We start from the raw sequence: 22,954 nt of genomic DNA on the forward strand, positions 1-22,954 counted from the left end.
TTAACAGTAACAACAAGCATTGACCAGATAAATAATAGGTAGGGAGATTATGGATAACATCAAGCACCTCAAAATGTAATGTGAAGAAAATAAAAGAAAAGAAAAGGAAAGGAAAGGAAATACGTAGGTGTAGTAGAAGACATTGTGGACAGGGGAAAGAAGATAGATTCTATCAAAAGGAACGTATAGATCTGAGAAAATAACTCTAGATGGAAGGTATGCCCTGAATATAAAACAAAATATCTTCTCTTAGAAAGGTTGCTTGCATTTCCTGAAGGTGAAATTCTATTAGTTGGAAGGTGAACAGGATAAAACAGATTCCCCACAAATATGTAGAAACTTTATTCAAAATTGGGCTAAGCCATTTTGAGCTAATAATAGATGTCTGGAGAGATCAGCAACCAACCAGGTGAAAAAGATTTTACACATATTATTCTAAGGCAGCCTTCCCCAACCTGGAGCCTTCCAAATGTTTTGCCCTACAACTCCCAGCATTCCTAAACATTGGCTATGCTGGCTGGGGCTGATGGGAGTTGAAATCTAAAACATCTGGATGGCACCAGGTTGGGGAAGGCTGATTTTGACCATGCAGTTATGAAACTATTTACTCTTGTGTATCCAATGTACAGTCAATCCTATATATGACTACTTAAAAGTAAGTCCCATTAGTTTAAGTGGGGCTTACTCCCAGGTCATTGGTATAAGAATGCATCCCTAATTACTAGGGCTGTGCATAGATACCGCCCCTCCCAATCCGGAGCGGTATTCAAAAGACATTAGAGGAACAGAAAGATCACAACATAAAGCTATCCCTGGATGTGCTTCAAAGACCTGTAGAAGCCAAAGAGAAGTAATTTAAAATGAATTTAAAGGCCACTCACAGAAATATGCAGTACACCAGACACTCCTTCTTTGAAATGAGAATACACCAGGGAGATTGTTAGCACGCACCTTAGCAAACCAACAGAAGGAAACATTAATTTCCCCTGTTGAAAGAAGGCATAATTCTTAGCTTCTCCAAACACAGAAATTTTTCAAAAGCTCTCTTCATTTTATTAGCAATTGTGCGTCACAAAGCCCAGATAAGAAGCGATAGTGTTTTTTGTCTGCCCAATTAACTGAAACAACAAAGTGTATTGTGGCAACTTTAAGGCTAAACAGATTTATTGTAGCAAAAGCTTTTTTTTTCTGGACTAGGGTTCAGATGAAGTGGAGTGTAGTCCATGAACACTCAAGCTACCACAGCACAATCCTATACATGTTTACTCAGAAGAAGGACTGGCCGATAAGATCACATTATGCCAGTACTTTCCCAGTTGTACTGGCTGCCAGTCCCTTTCCGGGCCCGATTCAAAGTGCTGGTATTAACATTCAAAGTCCTAATGGCTTGGGGCCAGGTTATCTGAAGGACTGCATCCTCCCATATATACCTGCCTGGATCCTAAGGTCATCTTCAGGGTCTTTCTCTGGGAGGCCCTGCCAAAGGAAGTGAGGCTGGTGGCTACCAGGAAGAGGGCCTTTTCTGCTGCAGCACCCCAGCTGTGGAACGAGCTCCCTAGAGAGGTTCGCCTGGCACTTAAGTTGTACTCCTTTTGGTGCCAGGTGAAGACCTATTTATTTTCCCAGCATTTTAGCACTCTAGTCTTTTAGCTCTGCTTTTACATCTGTATTTTAAATCTCTGCATTGCTGCTTGGTTTTATTCTGGTGCTACTTTTATATCGTAGTGTTACGTTTTCATATGTTACATTGCTTTATGCTGTACCTTGTAGTTTTTATTGTTGTGAACCACCTAGGGAGGGAGCATCAGTTATTGGGTGGTATATACATCATCTTCCTAGCATATAGAAGGGGAAGAAATGGAAGCAGTGACAGATTTTACTTTCTTGGGCTCCAAGATCACCGCAGACGGTGACTGTAGCCATGAAATTAAAAGACGCTTGTTCCTTGGGAGGAAAGCTATGGCCAACCTAGACAGCATAGTAAGAAGCAGAGACATCACCTTGCCGACAAAGGTCCGTCTAATCAAAGCTATGGTTTTCCCAGTAGTAATGTATGGCTGTGAGAGCTGGACTATAAGGAAGGCTGAGCGCCGAAGAATTGATGCTTTCGAACTGTGGTGCTGGAGAAGAGTCTTACGAGTCCCCTGGACTGCAAGGAGGTCAAATCAGTCCATCCTAAAGGAAATCAACCCTGAGTGCTCATTGGAAGGACAGATACTGAAGCTGAAGCTCCAATATTTTGGCCACCTAATGCGAAGAGAAAACTCCCTGGAAAAGACCCTGATGCTGGGAAAGACTGAAGGCAAAAGGAGAAGGGGACAGCAGAGGATGAGATGGCTAGATAGCATCACGGATGCAATGAATATGAACTTGAGCACGCTCCGGGAGAGAGCGCAGGACAGGAAGGCCTGGCGTGCTATGGTCCATGGGGTCACGAAGAGTCGGACACGACTGAACGACTGAACAACAACAATATACATCAATTGATCAATCAATCAATAAGAAAGCATCATTGAGTTCAATGGGTCTTACTCCCAAGTTAAGTGTGTATAGGGCTGCAGCTATAATCTGTATTAAAGGTGCCAAAAGACTATGTTATTTTTGTTGTGGCTGAATAATATGGCTACCCCTCTGAGAGTTGCTACCTAGTAACTAAGTTATTGATTGAGATAAGCAGAACAGGCCCATTTAAATAACATTAATTTGGACCTATTAGAGATCAATGGAATAGGTCCACTTAAATCGCATTATTTTGGAAGATGTGCACTGGATGTCCCAAATTAGGCCAACTGAAAATCAGATCTATTCTGAGTCTGTGTTGTCCTAAGGTTCCATCACACATCTGCACCCTGGCTCACCCCAATCTCCACCCTTCCCAAACTTATTGAGACAGTGGGATAGCAGGGAAGGATCCTGGTGGGCATAAGATGCAACCTTCAAACCATGTGCAGGAGCTGCAAAGCCCAAGGATAATGGAAGCACTAATCCCTTAGGAGCCATTCCCAGGGGCCTTTTGCAACACTCCATGCCATCAGTAAATTTGGAGAGGGAAGGTTAGTGAGAAGGGTGCCAGAAGACCCCCATGAGGCAGTCTACATCCATTTCAGGACCATGGGTGGATCTGGGACCAATTCTAAATGAAAGGGGTAGTTGATCCCTGAAAGATCAGGTTTGCAGCTTGCATATTTGGATTGTTTGGGTGCTGGTGGTAGCTAAATCACACTTTTTTGTAGCTTAGGCTGACGCATCAGCCACAACCTTTCCTGGAGAAGACAGAACTGCCCACAGTCAGTCATGCCATGATAACATCCAGGCTGGGTAAGGGCCATAGTCCATTTGTAGCATCCATGCTTTGCACAGAGAAAATTCCCAGATCAATCTGTGGTATCTCCCAGTAGGGCCGGGAAAGACCTCCATCAACCCACCTGGAAACCTGCTGCCAGTCAGTGTAGACCAGGGTTTGGAACATGTGGCCCTCCAGATATTGATGGATTCCAAGTCCCACCAGCCCCAGTCAGCAGAGTCAATGGTGAGGAACTGCAGTCCAATGTCAGGAGGACCTCGTGTTCCGCATTCCTGGTGTAGAGAATTACTCACTGCAAAGTAATGTCCTATCTTCCTAATGTGTCCTACACATTAGAGCTGCTCTGGGAACTTACTGAAAGGCAGGGAACAAGCAAAACTGTCATACATACATACATATGGCTGCCATTAAAGACAGCTCAGAAACTTGAGATGCTGCAAAATGCTGGCTGCATGGAGGCATATATAAACCTCCTATATATGCCTGCCCGAGGATTGAGATCTGTTGGAGGAGCTCTCCTCTGCATCCTTCCAGTGCGAGACATACACTATGGTGGGATGTGGGAGAGGGCTTTTTCTGCTATGGCACACTGGTTGTGGAATGCCTTCCCCTTGGAGGCCTGACTGGCACAGTCACTGGTTTCATTTCAGTGCCAAGTTGAAACATGGCTTTTTACCAAAGCCTTTGAGGGCTAAATGCATACCCTAAAGTGGCACACAGTTTTAACTCTTTTATTGTTTTAGATTTTAAATTGGCATTAGCTAGCTTACTGATTTAATACGTTTTAGCTATTTAAATAATTTATTGTTTTACACAGTTTAAATTGATTTTATCTGTATGCTGCCCTGAGATCCCAATGATATAGGGCAGGATACAAATGTTTTAAAATAAATAAATAAATAAATAAATAAATAAATAAAACTTCACTGTTGTTTTAGCTGCATTGGTAACTTTCAGCTGCGTTGGTAACTTCTAACCCTACTGTTCTATGATTCTATGATTCTATACTGGACTAGATAGACAAATATTCTGCCTGGGTATAAGACCACTTTCTATGTACTATTTGGATGGGGTTATGGCTTTTGTCCTGTGGTCTCTCTATCTCTGTTCCTTCCTGTGTGATTTTTACTTGGAATCAGTTTATATTGTATGTGTTTGTTTTTACTTTTTCAGTAGCTGCAAGGCAAAGTACTGGAAATAAAAATAAAAGCCGGAAAATTTAGGACAACCCCCCCCTTGAGCCTTGAGAAGTCTAGCTGGCACCTGAACACAGCAATATCCCCAGTCCATATTGGCTGGCCTCAAAGTAGATCCTCATGGGAGTGGAGCAGCAAAAGCATTCATTTGACCATAACAAGAATCGTCCTTGGCCCAGCTGAAGAAAGCTCTATATAGATGAGGCTGCAGCTCCTGTGTCAATCCTCAAGGATTGCTAAGGGATATTTAGCTTTATGTATTATACTTGAACTATACTCCTTAACGGGTTATTGGAAAATTGTTTTGAAGGAACGATTATAAAGCGGGGAAAGGTGGCAAACCAAAAATCCCCAGATAATTGGAAGTGTATATTATAAACAACGCTCCATGGCAGTGTTTGCTGGCATCATTTAGAATTCCCCTTTCGTAATCTCGGTGCTTGCTGTGTGCTATATAGCAGTAAAATGGAATTTCAAAGAAACATATTTATACCATTTTGCTTACAGTTGTGTCATTTTAATTTTAATGGACACGAGACCGACCATCATCATCATCATTATTATTATTATTATTATTATTATTATTATTATTTAAACAGAGCTTTGCATTTAATCTTTAATACCATGATTACGCCATGCTTCTAAGAGGGAAAATTGAGCTGAGCTAGATAGTTAAAGGACTGGAAATGATATGTTATTTCATGTCTGTATTAGAGGGAAATTGGATGCCAGAAGATTTAGCATAGATGCAAGCCAGGAGGATACTTAGAGGGGTGGGCGGCGGAAGGAGATTGACTGGAAAGGAAAGATGTAAACAAGAATGAGTGACTGAAATCATGCAGGCCACTTCAGACGTGGATGAGAGGCTCTACAGATCGGAAATAAATTATAGACTAAAATGATTCAATAAAAATCAGAATTGTAGTGCAGTAATCAGACAACATATTGGAAGAAAAAGCCTATAAAAAGCAGAAGGGACTCTCAACCACTCCAGCACATTAGCTTCTGTGGAGAAAGCCATACAGCAGGTTTGAGATGATAGCCACCCAGCCAAATGCAGCTGGATGCACATTCCAGAGGAAACAAACTACAGAAATTGCAGTCTCAGAATGGAGAACGAAGTGGAGATGAGCATAAGAATAATCAATGCAATCATCAATAGACATTGAGATAAACATTAAACTGAATGAGGCAACGGAAGCCTAGGGAAGAGTGACTCGGCTTTGGTTTTTTGTTTTTGTTTTTTTATAAGCAAAGAGAAAATAGAAGTCATCATGAACAACTTGAACACAAGGCTGCCTTCATATCAAAGAAAAAACCTGCAGTCCTTCCATTGCGGAGCTTTTCCACGTTTACAGCGGGCTCCCAGACGGTGACCATGTGATTGCTGAGAGGCGTAGTTTTTAATTTCCAAGGTTCCATAGAGATCAATCAAACAGGGCCATCTAGTGCTAGTGGCTGTTTTAATACCTTAACAATCTGACTTATTTCCAGATCTTTTTGAGATGAAATAACCAGGAAATACCTCTGGATGTGCCTGGAGGTTGACGACGTCATGAAAAGGACCCACAAACATCCATGAGTGAGCAATCTCAATAGCAGAATAAAAGTTCTCTGTGAAGAAGCCCCAAATCTCTCTCTCTCTCTCTCTCTCTCTCTCTCTCTCTCTCTCTCTCTCTCACACACACACACACACACACACAGAGAAGCCATGTGTCCTCTTTTACAGACGGCACACCTCTAGTTGAAGGGCTGTCCTGTCCAAGTCTGGATTGAAGAAAAAGAACCATCAGATAGGAGAGCAGCAGAGGCCTTGAAGTTGCCCATCAACTGTTAGCACCTGGACAGTAGACTGAGTAGGCACACAGGCTATCTAACCATTCTTCTCCCTAAAGTGAGATATGTTTGCAGATGCATACTGGCTGGGAATGGTAGGAGTTGTAAGTCAAACACATCTGGAGGGTGCTGCATTGGAGAAGGCTGCTGTGCTTTTTCAATGGCTGACATTGTTTTGGTTTTATTGTGAGTCCTTTAACAGTTGTTTGCTGCACCGTGAATCGTTAAGAGGTGGGATTTAAATAAGAACATTAGAAGAGCCCTGCTGGATCAGACCAAGGGTCCATCTAGCTCAGCATTCTGTTCACACAGTGGCCAACCAGCTGCCCACGGGAAACCCACAAGGACATGAGTGCAACAGCACCCTCCCACCCATGTTCCCCAGCAACTGATGTACATAGGCACACTGCCTCCAATACTGCAGATAGCATATCACCATACTGACTGGCCTTAGCTTTCTCCTTCGTGAATTTGTCCAGTCCCCCTTTAAATCCAGTCAAACAAACAAACAAACAAACAAACAAATAAATGACACTTGGGATCACACCACAGGGAACACAACGTGGCTTTCTTCCACCTCTATGAATTCCCACAAAATCCCTTGCTTAGCGCAGTAGCGCCCAATCCTACACTGGAGGTGGAGAACTGCTCTGATGACAGCCCATGTTTTATTTTTAATTTAACTTTTTTTTTTTTAACCACACATGGTTATACTGCCCTTCATTGTGTTTAGGATTCCAGGGCTGTGTACAATCCATTAAATCACAGCATACAACGCAACAACGAAACAGCAAAACCCCTTAATTCTTGAAAAAAAAAATAATGCACAGACACAGACACATACACAAGGTAAAAGGCCAGGCTGAACAAAAATATTTTAGCCTGGTGCCGGAAAGTTTGCAATGTGGGTTCCTGTTGAGCCACAACGGGAAGGGAGCGCGACATCTGGTGTCACACATGCATATGCGGACACACATTCTCTCCCCCGGCCCCCAAACACCCCCCCCCTGCCCCTGCACACTGAGATCTAGGGATCGTGCTGTGTGTATGTGTGTGTCTCCCTCTCTGTGTAAAAGCCTCCCCCATCCCCCAGGGATCGCCATCAAGACGGCCATTTCTCCACTGCTGCTGGCAGTGGGAAAATAGTGATCTTGGAAGCCAGGGAAGAGTGTCCCTCACCCCCACCCCGATCAGCTGGCTCGTCGAGAAAAGTGGCCGAGGTCCTGGTTTCTGGGGCCACTCAGGGAGTGTCCCAGGGCCATAGGTTCTGCACCCCTGCTCTATAGGCTGTGATGTGGCGGTATGCCATCGTAAGCAAATCCACAGGAGCAGGCCACTAGCTAAAAATATGCTGAAATTTGTTTGGCTGCCAAATTTTATGATGCTCTGATTTTTGCAGGGAAGTAGGACTAGAGTACCTGCTCCTTGGAAATAAGAGCAGAGCAGTACTGCTTTGGGCACGTAGTACAGTTCCCTGCATTGTGGGCAACACTACCCTAGAAAAGTGCAGTCCTGCTGCATGGGAACCTGTAAGAAGAAACAAACACAGGGATGAATTATCTCTTTGTCTGCTATGCAAACAAATCATGAAAAGAACAAAATAAACCTACAGTGTTCCTGCTGTCAGGGTTCCCCTTATGACCTGGACTCTCTGAGCAACATCTTAAGGATCTCTTGCCTCCTTAAGAGTCTCTACTTCCTTCTTCTCCCTTCCTCTTTCCAATAACATAGGATTTAGGCTGTAGACATGGGGTGACTGATACTCCAGACATCGGGGGGTTTAACCACAACAGTTTACTGGTAAATTAAAGCAAGCAAATCACAACTGAAGGTATTTACACAATAGAGCTGAGTGGTACAAAAGGCCTTCAGAGAAAATAAAAGTTGCAAAATCCAAGTTTCTTTGCCCTAGCTGTACTTGGACTTCTCCAGGCTCCTTCTTCCTGCTCCCTCTTCAGGTTCTGGTCTCCCTGACTCTCCCTACTGGCTCTCTCACTCTCTTTATATGCCTTCCTCCCTCAAAATCAAAAGTACTGTTTCAAACCTGAAGAAATGAAACTTAACTGGGGAAATGAAACTGAAACTTAACTGGGAAAGTGAAAGTACTTCTCTCAGGGATACCCCCTCCCAACAAAAAACTCCAGGCCTCTAGGCCTGACCCTTTTCTTTTCCTTGCCTCTGTAGGGCTCAAACTTGCCATCCACTAATGTAGTGCAATAGGGGTGCCAGAATGAAAAATGTTACACCTTTTCACATTTTAACTTAGTCCCCTTCTTAGATTACATTTGCAGTGGGGAAGCTGACAACAGTGTGGCCCCTTCCCAGAAATGGTGGCTATGCTGGGTGGGGTGTCCTACTTTACAGAGAACAGTCCTCTATTTGAAATCAGAGGACAGCCCTGTATTTCACCTGTCCAGGCACAACTTCAAGGCTCAACTCTTCCTTCTGATGTTTCTTTATCTTTAAACCAGACTTGGACTGGGCAGCCCTTCAAACAGAGGGTTGCCCCTTGTAAAAGGGGACACATGTCCACCTTACATAATACAAAAGACATCCTATAGGCTGCTGTGCAACTTAATTCACTTGGGATTGCAGCATAAACATGATAAACATTGTGCAAGTCCTGATTTCTGTGATGCTTCTCTTTTCTTGCTTAATCCCATGTGTTATTTGCATTCCTTAACAAGAGATCCCAATATTATATCTTTGGCTAGGCATTGTTATCCAAGTTAGCTAGATTAAGTGTTCTATAATTTCATTTTTGCCCACATTTTCTGTGTTATGCTTCCATTGGTTTCAGGAATACATGTCTACTTTGTAAAAAAGAATGTAATTCCTTTTCCATTTTGCATCATTTTTTTTAAATCGTGAAGCTAAAGACATTTTCAAAACACCTATGAAGAAAGTGTGTGTGTGTGTGTGTGTGTGTATGGGTATGTTGGGGGGGGGCAGTATCTTTTCACACACACTGCTGTAGGCAAAGGTCAGTTGCCTGATGGAAAAATCAAAACCTACTTCCTTCATCTGAAGACACCAGGCAGTATCTAGCAGGCCCCACTGCTAGCACAATTGGAAGCTACCAACAACTGGGAAGAGAGGAAACACTCGTTTCTAAAATGGGGCAGATCAGTGGAGCTTGTAGAAGGGAGTTCTGCTCATCCGTCCTATTCTGGAAACAAGCACTTCTACTCATTTCCAGGGCTGCTTTCAGAAGAAGCAGTTGCTGTTGAGCCACAGAAGGTCCCACAGGTGTAACAGAACTAATGGAGGAACAGAAACAGTACTGGATACTCCCCATCGGTTCAATGGTGTCTTCTGTAAAAATATTTATATTGCCAGCAATTTGTTTGTTTATCTATTTACTATACTTTGAAACTGCCCAAGAACCAAAGTTCTCTGGGCAGTGTACAATCAAAACATATAGTACGGACGTTAAAACCAAAGTAAAAACAGTGCAAAATAAAACCAAGATCAAACCAGCAGCAAAGGGTAAAGCCATGACAGCATCATAAAACTGAATTAAAACCAGCAGCAGAACAGAGTACTAAAAGCACTACGAACATTCCAAGATGTTCTTAGAGTTGCTTCTGCAGCTGGACAACAAAATGCCCAAGAATAGTAGTAGTTGTTTGCAAAGGCCCAAGGGCAGGCAGGGGCGGGGAGAAAACAGCTGTAGTATAATGACAGAAACAATCCACAAAGCATCGGCAATATTCTGTGCATCGCGTCCACAAGAGAAGATGCTGTTCCCCATTATGCCAATGAAATAAAGAAGGGAGTATTTTGAAAATTGGCCTGGAAATACTGGCTGCATCTCCCGATGACCCTTCTGTGTGAGGGTGATCAGTCAGTCCATCAAGTTTTATTGTGCGGCCAGGGCTGGAGGGCAGTTGGCCTGCCCCTGTGAGCTGCTGCACTGGCAAAGGCTGCCTTTCTCTTCCTAGTTATGCAAACATTACATCCCGCTGATAAGGACATATAACTTGGCACACAAAGGCTGCACTTGCCCCCTGATGTGCTCTGGAGGCTTCCGATGATCACTGTTTTCTACATCGCTGCAATTTGGGGGCAGGCTCTGCACGCACAGCAAGGATGCCAAGCCCTCACAGAACACTGAATGCTGACTTGCTTCCAGTCTCTGGCACAGCTCCTCTCTGCTGTCACTAAAAATACCAGCTCTATCAGTACTGTCCACTAGCGCTGCAAAAATTTAATGCTGCAGAGGAACATGGGGAGGGGGGAGGGGGGAGAGGAGGAGGAGGAGGAGGAGGAGGAGGAGATAGCATGCTTGCACGAGCTCTTCTTTGAGCTCTTCTTTGATCTCGATGTTGAGTACTATCATTCTCGTCTTCTCTTGGTCTAACTTTCTCCCTCTTTGATACCATGAGTTTCGTTTATGAGTTAGGCCATCTGTCTCATTTGTTCCACTCACTGAAAACAGTTCAGCTGCATTACTTTAAGAGGAAAAAAATAAAATGGTAGTGACTAAAAATAAAATACTAATAGAATCACCAGCATGTTGTATTAGCAGCAAGGGAGGGAACATGATTCAATGTTGGAGCACCTGCTTGGCATGCAGAAGGCCCCAGGTTTGATCCCAGGCATCTCCAGGTAGGGCAGAAAGCCACCTTACCTTAGTATCCACTTACTCTGAAAAGCTCAGTTAGGCTCTAGTCTGTCCGTCCATCTGTCCGTCCTTCCTTCCCATTCTTTCTCATTCCCTCTGTCTGTCTGTCTCTTTCTTTCTCATTCCCTCTGCTTGTCTGTCTGTCTGTCTGTCTGTCACATTCTTTCTCCTCCCCTCTGCTTTTCTGTCTGTCTGTCCACCTGTGTCTGTCTGTCTGTCGCGCTTTCTTTCTTTCTTCCTTTCTTTCACATTCTTTCTCATTCCCTCTGCTTGTCTGCCTGCCTGCCTGCCTTTCACATTCTTTCTCATTCTCTCTGCTTGTGTCTGTCTGTCTGTCTGTCTGTCTGTCACATTCTTTCTCCTTCCCTCTGCTTTTCTGTCTGTCTGTCCATCTGTGTCTGTCTGTCGCGCTTTCTTTCTTTCTTTCTTTCTTTCGCATTCTTTCTCATTCCCTCTGCTTGTCTGCCTGCCTGCCTTTCACATTCTTTCTCATTCTCTCTGCTTGTGTCTGTCTGTCTTTCACATTCTTTCTCCTTCCCTCTGCTTTTCTTCCTGTTTCTCTTTCTGTCACATTCTTTCTCATTCCTTCTGTGTTTCGCCTTTTCCTTAAGAATGGAACTACAGTTTGCAAAGCAAAGACACAGTTCCCAATCCCACCTGCCTTATGACACTAACATGGGAAGAGGGATTTGCAGGGTAGAATCAGCAGGTGGGAGACAGGTGTGCTTGCTGATTCTTCACTGCAATAGCCAGCCTTTCCAAACAGTTTCTTCTTCCCAGCCACAACTTTGTTCTGAAACCACAATAAAGGTGAAAGGGGGGGGGGACAGGGGACAGTAACAGGGGGAAACATGGGTTTGGGAAGCGTTATATGCTCCCACATGCCCAAATGCCCCCTTGCCCCCCAGTCCCACACTCACATTAAATCAGCATGCTTGGGAAACATGGATTTGCTAGCATAGTGTGCAATGCCATCCTAACCTATAACCCTGGCATTTTGCTCCACCTATGGAATTATCCTCCTCTTCATATTAGTCTTACTTCTTTTTATACTTCTAAAAACATATATCTGATTCCATCGCTCAAGCTCTCTCAGACCACGCTCTCATCTTTGCAGAGCTTCAAGTTTTAACATCCCTTCCTCGTCATATCCCTATCTCCCTGACTGACTAGCAGGGCTGAGCTGAAAGGAGATACTTTTGTCAACAATTTCAGCAGTCTTAAAAGTCCCCCCACCCCTCCGTGCACCTTTTTGGCAAGTATTTTGGTGAGGTGCCTAAAAGGAGGGCAAAAGTGTTCATCCATCAAATGTGAGGGCAATGTTTCTTGGAGGCTGCTTTATTTGCCCTCAGGGCCAAAACAAACATTACTTTAAATACGTGCATAGCAGATATGTTTCTTTTCCTTTTTTCTTTGTACTCTGGAGTAGGTGCAGGACCCCCAAATTCAGATCGGGAAACTAGTATAGCGGTAGGAAGGCTTTTAAGATCCAGATAACACCCCCTCCCCATGTACTACAGAATAAAGGTGAAAAAAAATGCATAGCAGCTAGGCACAAATGTAAAGTAATGTCTGTTTTGGCCTTGAACTCCAAGTTGGTTGGGATGCAATCTCTCTTCTTTTCAGGTGGACATAAGTGAGCCTGGCCCAACAATTGCACTTCCTTTTCTCTCCCATTTTGAAATCATCCCTCTCCTTCAATTTCCTCCTCACCCATCCATCCACCCTTCATCCCTCCCCTCAGTGACATCAGAACATTGCTAACTCTGGCTCCATAGCATCAAGACATTCTTCTGTTTTGTACATGAAGCTCAGTTGACTGGGGCCACCTTTGCGACCATTTATTTATTTATTTATTTATTGCATTTATACCCCGCCTTTCTCCCTCTCAAGGAACTCAAGGCAGCTTACATTATCCTTACATTATCCATTCCAAGGCAGAAGACAATTTAATAAAAATTGGCACCAAAATAGTATATTAACTATCTACCAAAATAGATAGTAACTATGACAGCAAACAGGCTAAAAAGAAAGTATATTTATGGAAGCTTCAGGATATTCTCTCCCCAAACTACTACTTTTATCCCCCAAATGTAAACAAGTGAAATTGCACTTGATCCCTGTGCGGATATTCCCATAACAATGCAGATACAGTGGGGTGTGGTCAGACCAGCTTTGGCAGCTATCTGTTGCGATAGGTGCATGCCATGTAATTGGGGGGAGGTTTACTTGAGCACACAAAATGGGAGAAAAAAAGGAAGTGGAACCCTCTGAGGTTCTCCAGAAGGCCACACCCCCTTTATCTCAAGAACAAACCATTTCTGCAGTTTCTTCCCTATTCAAAAAGGTTGACATGTGTAGCATATAGGTGTTATTGTGATGTATGTGCTTATATTGTTTTATATAACCCAAGTAAGTGAGGGCTACCAGGGTGTTAAGGAGTGATTGACAGGTGGGAGAGGCTTGTGTGTGTGAGGATTCTGAGTTTATAAAGGGCAGGAGCAGAGAGTTAGTTGGTAAGATAGAGATAGGGTTTGGAGATAGAGAAGACGGGGCCTTAGGCTTTGATGAAGCTACATCTAGACAGTGGGGTTGCGGAAGTTAGAACAGGTAGAGTAGGCAGGGTAAGGCCAAGAACTGAGTGATTAATTATGATATAACATCTCTTGTATTAAATACACTTTATTTTGTTTGTTTTTAAATTATAAACTCCCATGCCTTATTCATCTTTCTAAGCGACTAACTGCATGCATATTTCCTGGGTACTTCTCCTGGTCGGGTAAAGGGAAGCAATTAGGCACACTGGGTGTCTCTTTTACCTGGTGACTTTCGGGGCTGAAGCTTGTGGGACAGTGAGGACAGCTGTCCCCAAGTGGAGGCAGACGGACCTGAGGGAGGGCGACATTACAACATTCCTTTCCTAAGGCTGGCAGAAAGAGCCTTAAGCTACCATATGCTGGCATCTTTTTTATATTTTGGCACAGCCCGTTACTGGAATGTGGTCCCCCAGAACTCCTCCAAAATGGAATTTGGCTCTGGGGCTGAACGAGGTTGTGCACCCATGTACTGAAAGGCATGAGTGAGGGGATTGTGGGGCTGTACTTCATACCCCCCCTTCTCTGCATAAGCTGATCTCACCACACACCAGATGCATGACTGGCAGTTGTGTGAAGGGGCCATATGCACGTATCTATTGACTGATTGATTTGATTTGTGCCCTGCCTTCCCACCAAGAAAATGGCGCTCGAGGTGGCTAACAATCATACGAAGTAACTGCCCCCCCCCAAAAAACAATACAAGTTGGTTAAAACGATAATACAACAAATACATTTAATTAAAACACAGTTTAAAAGCACAACAGGAACAGATTCAAACAGCACTGAACCGAACAGACCAACTTATATGCCAAAGGCTTATTTGAATAAAAATGTCTTTGCCTGACGGTGGAAGAACAACAGAAAGGGAGCTAACCACTGAGGTGTAGTGGTTAGAGTGCTGGACCGGTACTCAGGAGATCCAGGTTCTAGTCCCTACTCTGCCATGAAGCTCACTGGATGACTTTGGCCCAGTTACTGGCTCTCAGCCTAACCTACCTCACAGGGTTGTTGTTGTGAGGATAAAATGGAGGAAGAGGAGGAGGAAGAGGAGGAGGAAGAGGAAAAGGAGGAGGACTATGTATGCTGCCTTGGGTTCCTTAGGGAGGAAAAAAAAACTGGGATATAAATGTAATAGATAATAAATATTATCTGTGGAACTCCTCAGCAGGGAGTTCCACAGCCTGGGAGCAGCCACCGAGAAGGCCCTCTGTTGTGTCACCACCAAGCATGCCTCTGAAGATGATGGTACTGAGAGAAGGGCCTCCCCCAATGAACTTAAAATCTGGATAGGCTCATATGGGATAAGGTGGTCTTCCAAGTAGCCCCGTCCTGAACCTTATAGGGTTTTATAGGTCATAACCAGCTCTTTGAATTGTGCCCAGAAACAGACTGGTAGCCAGTGAAGCTACTGTAACAAGGGAGTCACATGCTGCCTGTAACCAGCCCCAGTCAGCGGTCTGGCCGCAGCATTCTGGACCAGCTGAAATTTCTCAAGAGTTTTCAAAGGAAGCCTCACATGGAGTATGACAGTAGTCCTAATGGGATGTAACTAAGGCATGCGCAGCTATGGCCAGATCACACATCTCTAGGAACAGGGGCAGTTGGCACACTAGTCTCAGCTGTGCAAACGCGCTCCAGGTCATTGCCAAACATAGTGAAATTCCTAGCTCTATGATGGTTGGTGCTAGAATGTCAAGTACTGGGAATTAGTGTAAAGATCAGACAGAAAGGATACCCAAAATGTGGATCACAACAGTGGATATCCAAAATGTGGATTTTGCAACAAGGGCTAAGGATGCAGTCCTAAGGGACTGCCTCTCAATAGAAAGAGGGCTCCTGTCTCAGAGCCCTCCGTCTATCCTATCCTATGTCCTTGCCGGCAGGATCCAGGCAGGGTGGGAGGCGAAAGGAGGCAAAAATGTCTCCAGTTCCTCCTTTTCTTTCCATTTACCGCTTGTCTAGCTGATTTCCTTTTTGTGTTGGTGGGATGGGTGATGCAATTAGAATCATGTGAAGTATTTATTTATTTCATTTATATCCCACCTTTCTTCCATCATGAAACTCAAGGTGGCTACATGTGGTTCCCAGGTGGTCCCCCCTCCAAGCACTGACCAGACCCAGGCCTGCTTAGCTTCAGCAAGGTGGCTGCCTCATGTTCCTTCAGACCATGCCTGGGATAAGAATCCTGTGGATTTAGAATCCTGATGGAATTAGAATCCAGCATTAGAATCCTGTGGATCCTGGCCTCTCCTCCCTCCCCTTTTCCTTCTCCCTGAACTTTTCTGAAGCTGCTGTTGTGACCTCGAAGGAGCAGGGACTGTAGTGCTTTGTGCAGTGGCTGAGAAGGGGAGGGGGAATGCTCTGATCTCAGATTCCCCCTTCCGAGGTCATAGCAGTGTGTACACCTGCAGGAGGGGGCAGGAGGAACAACATAGCCTAGGGACCATAGGATGCCTCTGTAAATTGGCTTCCTTCATAACAGTAAGGAACTAAGGAAAGACATCAAAGGTGCCATACGTAAGGAAACTAAGGAATGGAAACTAAACTCAACTAATGGGAACTAAACTAACTAAACTTAACTAATTAACTAACTAAACTAATTAACTAAACTAATTAACTAAACTAAATTAGCTAAACTAAATTAGCTAAACTAAACTAACTAAACTAAACTAAACTAAGGGAGCAACCCTATGGCCTCTAGTAAGTGGCTAGACGGCCACAGGATATGTGGTTTTCCAGGAACCGACCTTCCCCCCCTTCCGCACTGCCTCGCAGGCAGCGTGGAATGGCCCTGTGCCCCACACTCAGAAGAGTGTTCCGGGGGGGCGTTCTGGGGTGGGGAAGGTGGAAATGGCAGTACAACACATCCTATGTGTTGCCCGGCAGCCTCCTCCCCTGCTCCGCCTTCCCGCAGCTAGACAGCCAGAATTGTCTAGCCGCAAATGCAGGGCAGGAGAAGCGCAGCGGGAACAATCCCCATAGGATTGTGCCCTAACTAACTTAACTAACCTAATGTAAACTAACTTAAGCTAAACTAAACTAATGGAAACTAAGCTAAACTAAATGGAAACTAAGCTAAAGCAAGGAAACTAAAGATGGCATATTTAAGGAACTAAGGAAAGACATCAAAGATGGCATATTTATACAGATAACGGGGTAACATTTGTTGAATTTTCTAGAGTGAATTTAATTATCCCTTGCCCTCACTGATGTTTTCAACTGAATTAACCATTTAAGGAACAATATTTTTACAATTAAAAAAATAAAAATAAAAACAACACTGACATCAGCGTGCGCTCTCCATTTCACGGAAAGTGTAGCTAGGCCCTCAGAGTTTTGTTCTGTTGCTGCGTTTCCTGAATGTCAATCTTAAATCTTAAAAAAAGAAAACCAAATGTGAATATGCCCTTTGATTGTTATATACATGAAGTATATAACACACAAGACACCAGATGTGTGAATATAGATATATAGTTAAATTTGTGTAAATCGTTAAAGCTGCACTTAAAGAAGATATTTGCAACCCAGGATCATACCAATGTAAATCAGCGCATCACATTACTTGCAGTTATTGCCAGGAAACTACTTCTTTCAGGAGCACAGTTACTAAACTTACTGCATTAACAATTGGTAACATGCACTTCCACTAATGTGGTTTATTTAATTGAATGTAAAAAGGGAAGAAAAAAAGAAAGAAAAAAGGATGCCATATGCAATAAGTAGGGAAAACTACACCTGACTTAAGAACAAGTTTCCATAACCACAAAACTGCCATTTTTATCAAAAAAAAAACTGGAGCAGCCTGTTGAAAGACATTTCAACTCTCCAGCACATAGTCTCTTGGATTTATAGTTATTTATTTATTTATTTATTAAATTTATTAATCGCCCATCTGACCGGTCACCCAGCCACTCTGGGCGATGTACAACCCACCATAAAACAATTTAAAACAATAAAATTTTACCATAAAATTGTTTTTTTAAAATACCCTAACCCACCCCAAATGCCTGCCTGAACAACCACGTTTTTAATGCACGACAGAAGCTCATTAAAGAGGGGGCATGACGGAGTTCCCTAGGGACGGAGTTCCACAGAGTGGGGGCCACCACAGAGAAGGCCCTCTCCCTCGTCCCCACCAGTCTAGCTGTCCTGGCTGATGGGACAGAGAGAAGGCCATCTGAGGATGATCTTGTTAAGCGGCCTGTCTGGTGTTGCTGGAGGCGCTCCTTAAGATAGGCTGAGCCGGAACCATATAGGGTTTTAAAGGTCAAAACCAACACCTTGAATTTGGCCCGGAAAACAACTGGTAACCAGTGCAACTCCTTCAGCACTGGAGTGATGTGATCTCGCCGGCAGCTGCCTTTAATCAGGTGAGCCGCCGCATTCTGTACCAGCTGCAGTTTCCGAACTGTCTTCAAGGGTAACCCCACGTAGAGCGCATTACAGTAGTCTAAACGAGAGGAGACCAGGGCATGTACTACCGATGGGAGCAGATGGTCGGGAAGGAAGGGGCGCAGTCGCCATATCAGATGGAGTTGATACAGCGCTGTCCGGCTCACAGCTGACACCTGAGCCTCCATGGACAGCTGGGAGTCCAAAATGACCCCCAGGCTGCGGACCTGGTCTTTCAAGGGTAGCCGTACCCCATTCAACACCAGGTCAACATCCCCCAGCCTCCTCTTGTCTCCCACCAAAAGTACCTCAGTCTTGTCAGGGTTCAGCTTCAGCTTATTCCTCCCCGTCCAGCCACTCACCGTCTCCAGACATTTGGACAGGGATTCTACGGCCAACCTTGGTGAAGATTTGAATGAGAGGTAGAGCTGCGTGTCATCCGCATATTGATGACACTGCACCCCAAACCTCCTGATGATAGCCCCCAGCGGCTTCACATAGATGTTAAATAGCATCGGGGAGAGGATGGAACCCTGTGGCACCCCACAAGTAAGTGGCCACGGGTCCGAAACCTCCTCTCCCAGTGCTACCCTCTGGTACCTGCTGGAGAGGAAGGACCGGAACCACTGCAATACAGTGTCTCCAATGCCCAACCCCTCCAGGCGGTCCAGGAGGATACCGTGGTCAACGGTATCAAAAGCCGCTGAGAGGTCGAGGAGAACAAGGAAGGAGCATTCACCCCTATCCAGAGCCCTCCTCATATCATCCACCAAGGCGACCAAGGCCGTTTCTGTCCCATGCCCAAGCCTGAAGCCTGACTGAAATGGGTCTAGATAATCAGTTTCTTCCAAGTGTGCCTTCAACTGCACCGCCACCACCCGCTCAATCACCTTGCCCAAAAATGGCAGATTTGAGACTGGGCGAAAGTTGTTCAGAACTTGAGGATCCAAGGAGGGCTTCTTTAAGAGCGGTCTTATCACTGCCTCCTTGAGGGCTGATGGCATCACTCCCTCCTCAAGGGAGGCATTCACCACCGCCTTGATCCCCTCACCCAGTCTCTCTCTGCAGCTCATAATGAGCCAAGATGGGCAAGGATCAAGTAAGCAGGTGGTCGGCCTTACAGATGAAAGCACCTTGTCCACTTCATCAGGAGGAAGAAGCTGGAACCGATCCCACAAAACCGGTTTGCCACAGGCCGCCTCTTGCTCACTAACTGTATCCACAGTGTGCAGAGTAACACACCTAATCTGATCAATTTTATCTGCAAAGTGCCTTGCCAAAGCCTCACAGGAGGCCTTAGAATGCTCCAGTGGTTCCGGAGCCACAGGACCGCCCAGGCTCCGGACCACTTGGAACAGCCTCCTGGGGCAGCACTCTGCAGACGCGATGGAGGCAGCATAATATTCCCTTTTTGCTGCCTTCACCGCCACGTGATAGGCTGAAGATATAGCTCTAGCCCATGTCTGATCGTCTTTGGAGTGAGACTTCCGCCACCGGCGCTCTAGCTGTCTCACCTCCTGTTTCAGAGCTCGTAACCGCGGATTGAACCATGGTGCAGTCCGAGTCCTGTTCAGGGGGAGAGGGCGTTTCGGAGCCACCCGATCTAATGCCCCAGTGATTGCGGCATTCCAGCCACCCACCAGGGTCTCGACCGAGTGGCCGTTGGCATGCCCCAGAGAATCCCCAAGCACGTTCAGGAATCCATTTGGATCCATAAGACGCCTGGGGCGGACCATTTTAATGGGTCCTCCACCCCTGCGGAGGGGTTGTGGAACCGAGAAGTCCAACATCACCAGATAGTGATCTGACCATGACAAGGGGGTGGTGGATATACCCCCGACTTCCAGATCACTCCCCGCTTGTCCAGAAACAAACACAAGGTCTAGTGCATGACCGGCTACATGGGTGGGCCCAGTTAGAATATGGTGCAGCTCCCGGGAGGCCATGGTCTCCATGAAGTCCCGAGGTGCTCCTGTGAGGATGGCCTCCGAATGTACATTGAAGTCCCCCAACACCAGTAAGTTAGGGGACTGTACACGCACATCAGAGACCACCTCAAGCACCTCGGCCAGGGAGTCAGTCGTGCAGCGGGGTGGACGGTACACGAGCAGAATCCCCAGACTGCCCTTCGGGCCCAACCTCCAGTACATGCACTCAGCAACCTTGGTCTCCCGGAGAGGGGGTCTGGTGAAGACCAAGGACTCTCGGTAGATAGCAGCCACTCCCCCTCCCCGATCCCTAGCCCTCGGCTGCTGTGCATACGAAAATCCCGCTGGACACATGGCTGTAAGGGTTGGAGCAGCAGCCTCGGCCAGCCAGGTCTCCGTAATACATGCCAGGTCTGCACCCTCATCCAGGATCATGTCATAGATGAGGGAGGTTTTCTGGGTAACAGACCTGGCATTGCAGAGCAGCAAACGAAGGCCAGAAGATGGGGTCATGCCTCCCCCAGCCATCCTTTGGCTCTGGACAGGCCCGGAGCAGGGGACAGATACTACACATCTCTCCCTTGTTCCCCTTACCTGGCATGGCCTGCCCCTAGCGCTCCGCCAGCACCTGCCACCCAGCCTCGGTATGTTCTGGCCCCCAACACTCCCCCCACTGCCTCCATCAGGTGGACACATGCCCCCTCGCTCCCGCCTATCAGGCAGGCTACCCACCCCTAAAAACACAACAAAATCCCCCCCAACAAAATAAAACAAACAAACAAAACAATTAAAATCCCCTTAAAAATGCCAGGCAGGAGTCCACAGGGAAGGTCTGGTGGTGGTGGTGGTGGTGGTGGCGGCGGCGGCGGCGGCGGCGGCGGCGGCGGCAGCAGCAGGCCCAGCGGCGGCAAGCACGCCTCTTCCCCGGTGGTGGTGGTGGTGGCTTCTCCTGCAGGCCCTGGCTCTCCCAGGCCACCTCAGCCAGGCAGCTTATGTAGCCCCTCCAGGGAAGGGCAGGTGGAGCAGCACAGCTGGCTCGGTACCTGGGGGCCTGGTCCTGCAGGGACTGGCGGTCTGCCAGGCAGAAGTCCACAGGGAAGGCCTGGTGGTGGTGGCAGCGGCGGCAGCAGCAGGCCCAGCGGCGGCAAGCACGCCTCTTCCCCGGTGGTGGTGGTGGCTTCTATAGTTGCTTCCAATATAACAAACAAAAGACACTGACATGCTTGACAAAAGGGAAAACATCTGGATCTACAGACTCAGAACTCTTAGTCCAAATGGCCTTAAACTGGAGGACAATTAATGAGCGTTATACCTCTGTTTTTTCTCCTAAGGAATTTTCATCTCCAGGCATTCCAAACTGCCACTCCTGGTATCCATTTAACAGCACAGCTACTGATGAGGGTAGAAGCCGAAATGTTTAGCTCAATATATATATATGTGTGTGTGTGTGTGTGTGTGTGTGTGTAAAATACTCTGTTGTTGGCCTTTCTTTCTCATTCGTATGTGTGTGTGTGTTTCAGATGTACTTCTTTACTTTGGAATGTTTGCCAAATACTCTTAGCAAGTATATTATGCCTAGAGAAAACGGGTTAACAATATATTAAAATGGTGTTAGCATGTGTTGTAAAAACAGATATGCTTTCCCGCATATTGTTGAGCAGTGCCATTAAATCAGTCTTGCCTCACAACACGGGTGCGTTCCCCCCCACTTCTATTTCTATAATTTAGCGAGCACTAACATCCTGAGGCATTACTGCTGTAGGGTTGGGGGGGGCTGTTTTGTGGGGTCGTGTTTTTTTTGGTCACACATTACACAGTTCCTGTTCCTGTAATAGAACAGAGCTATTTATAGTAAAACTGGACTAGGCAATGATTCCCCATGAAACTAGTTATTCTTTATTAGCAGTTAATAATATATATTTTGCTCAGCGTCAGAAGCAACTGGAGGCAGACTGTACACTAATATGTCGCGGCCCAGTTCATGCAGATTAAAATCCCCCCTGTAGAGTGTTCCCCCGGCTTCAGCTGTGTAGAGGGAGTAAGGCATGGGTCACTACAACCTCATATCTTCCTCAAAGTAATTTCCATGAGCACAATACATGAAGGAGTATGCAGCCTTTTCACTCAGGCATATCACCACCAGGAAGATACATGTTCCTGTCAGGTTGTTCTTTCCTTCCTCTGTGTTGCCGCAGCCATGGGAATTGCTCAGCATGGGAGATTTTAGTACACAGATGTGCTATGTGTACAATATTGTGCCAGCCTTGTGCTGGCACAATTGGTGGGTCACACATAACTCCTTCTCCCTCGGCTGGTGATAGGTTGGTTGATGTCAAGGTGGACACTGAGCCCATAGAATCCCAGAGTAGTTCTGATTCTGAGGAAGAGCAGCTGCTCCTGGGAGAGGAGCGCGCTCATCCTTCCCAGGGCCAACAGCTGGCAGAGATTCCTCCCACCGGCATTCCTGGCATAGATAGTAGTCCCAGGAGTGAGAGAGTGCGGGAAGCAGACTTGCTGGACGCGCGACGCCGACGCAGGGAGCAGCGCCAAATGGAGAGCGCAGAAAGGAGGCGTAGTGCCCGGTTGGCGCGCAAACAATGGTTGTGCCCAGAGGATCCAAGGGAAAAGGGGAGGGACTCTCCCTATGTCAGGGTGGACACTAAGCCCATAGAATCCCAGAGTAGTTCTAATTCTGAGGAAGAGCAGCCGCTCCTGGGAGAGGAGCGCGCTCATCTTTCCAAGGGCCAACAGCTGGCAGAGATTCCTCCCACTGGCATTCCTAGCATAGATAGCAGTCCTGGGAGTGAGAGAGCATGGGAAGCAGACTTGGTGGACGTGCGACGCCGACGCAGGGAGCGGCGCCAAATGGAGGGCGTGGAAAGGAGGCGTAGTGCTCAGTTGGTGTGCAAACAATGGTTGCGCCCAGAGGATCCAAGGGAAAAGGGGAGGGACTCTCCCTAGCCCATAAGTTCAGGGTCTGCCAGTGATTCTCCTTCAAACGGGGACCAACTGTTCCCACTTAGGGCATAGGTACCCTGCTGCTCATAGCTAGTTGCTAACAGTAGTGTTGTTAA

At 46.1% G+C, this 22,954-nt stretch overlaps 1 protein-coding gene across 2 annotated transcripts in view; it reads right to left on the minus strand.

Annotated features, from left to right (window-relative positions):
- The window catches only part of TENM1 (teneurin transmembrane protein 1), a 438,805-nt gene that overhangs the window by 320,317 nt on the left and 95,534 nt on the right, over positions 1 to 22,954 (minus strand). The window lies entirely within an intron of this gene.

This window comes from Heloderma suspectum, chromosome 9, assembly GCF_057233095.1.
Source record: "Heloderma suspectum isolate Gila_16-S chromosome 9, 16-S_ref, whole genome shotgun sequence".
Lineage (NCBI taxonomy): Eukaryota > Metazoa > Chordata > Lepidosauria > Squamata > Helodermatidae > Heloderma > Heloderma suspectum.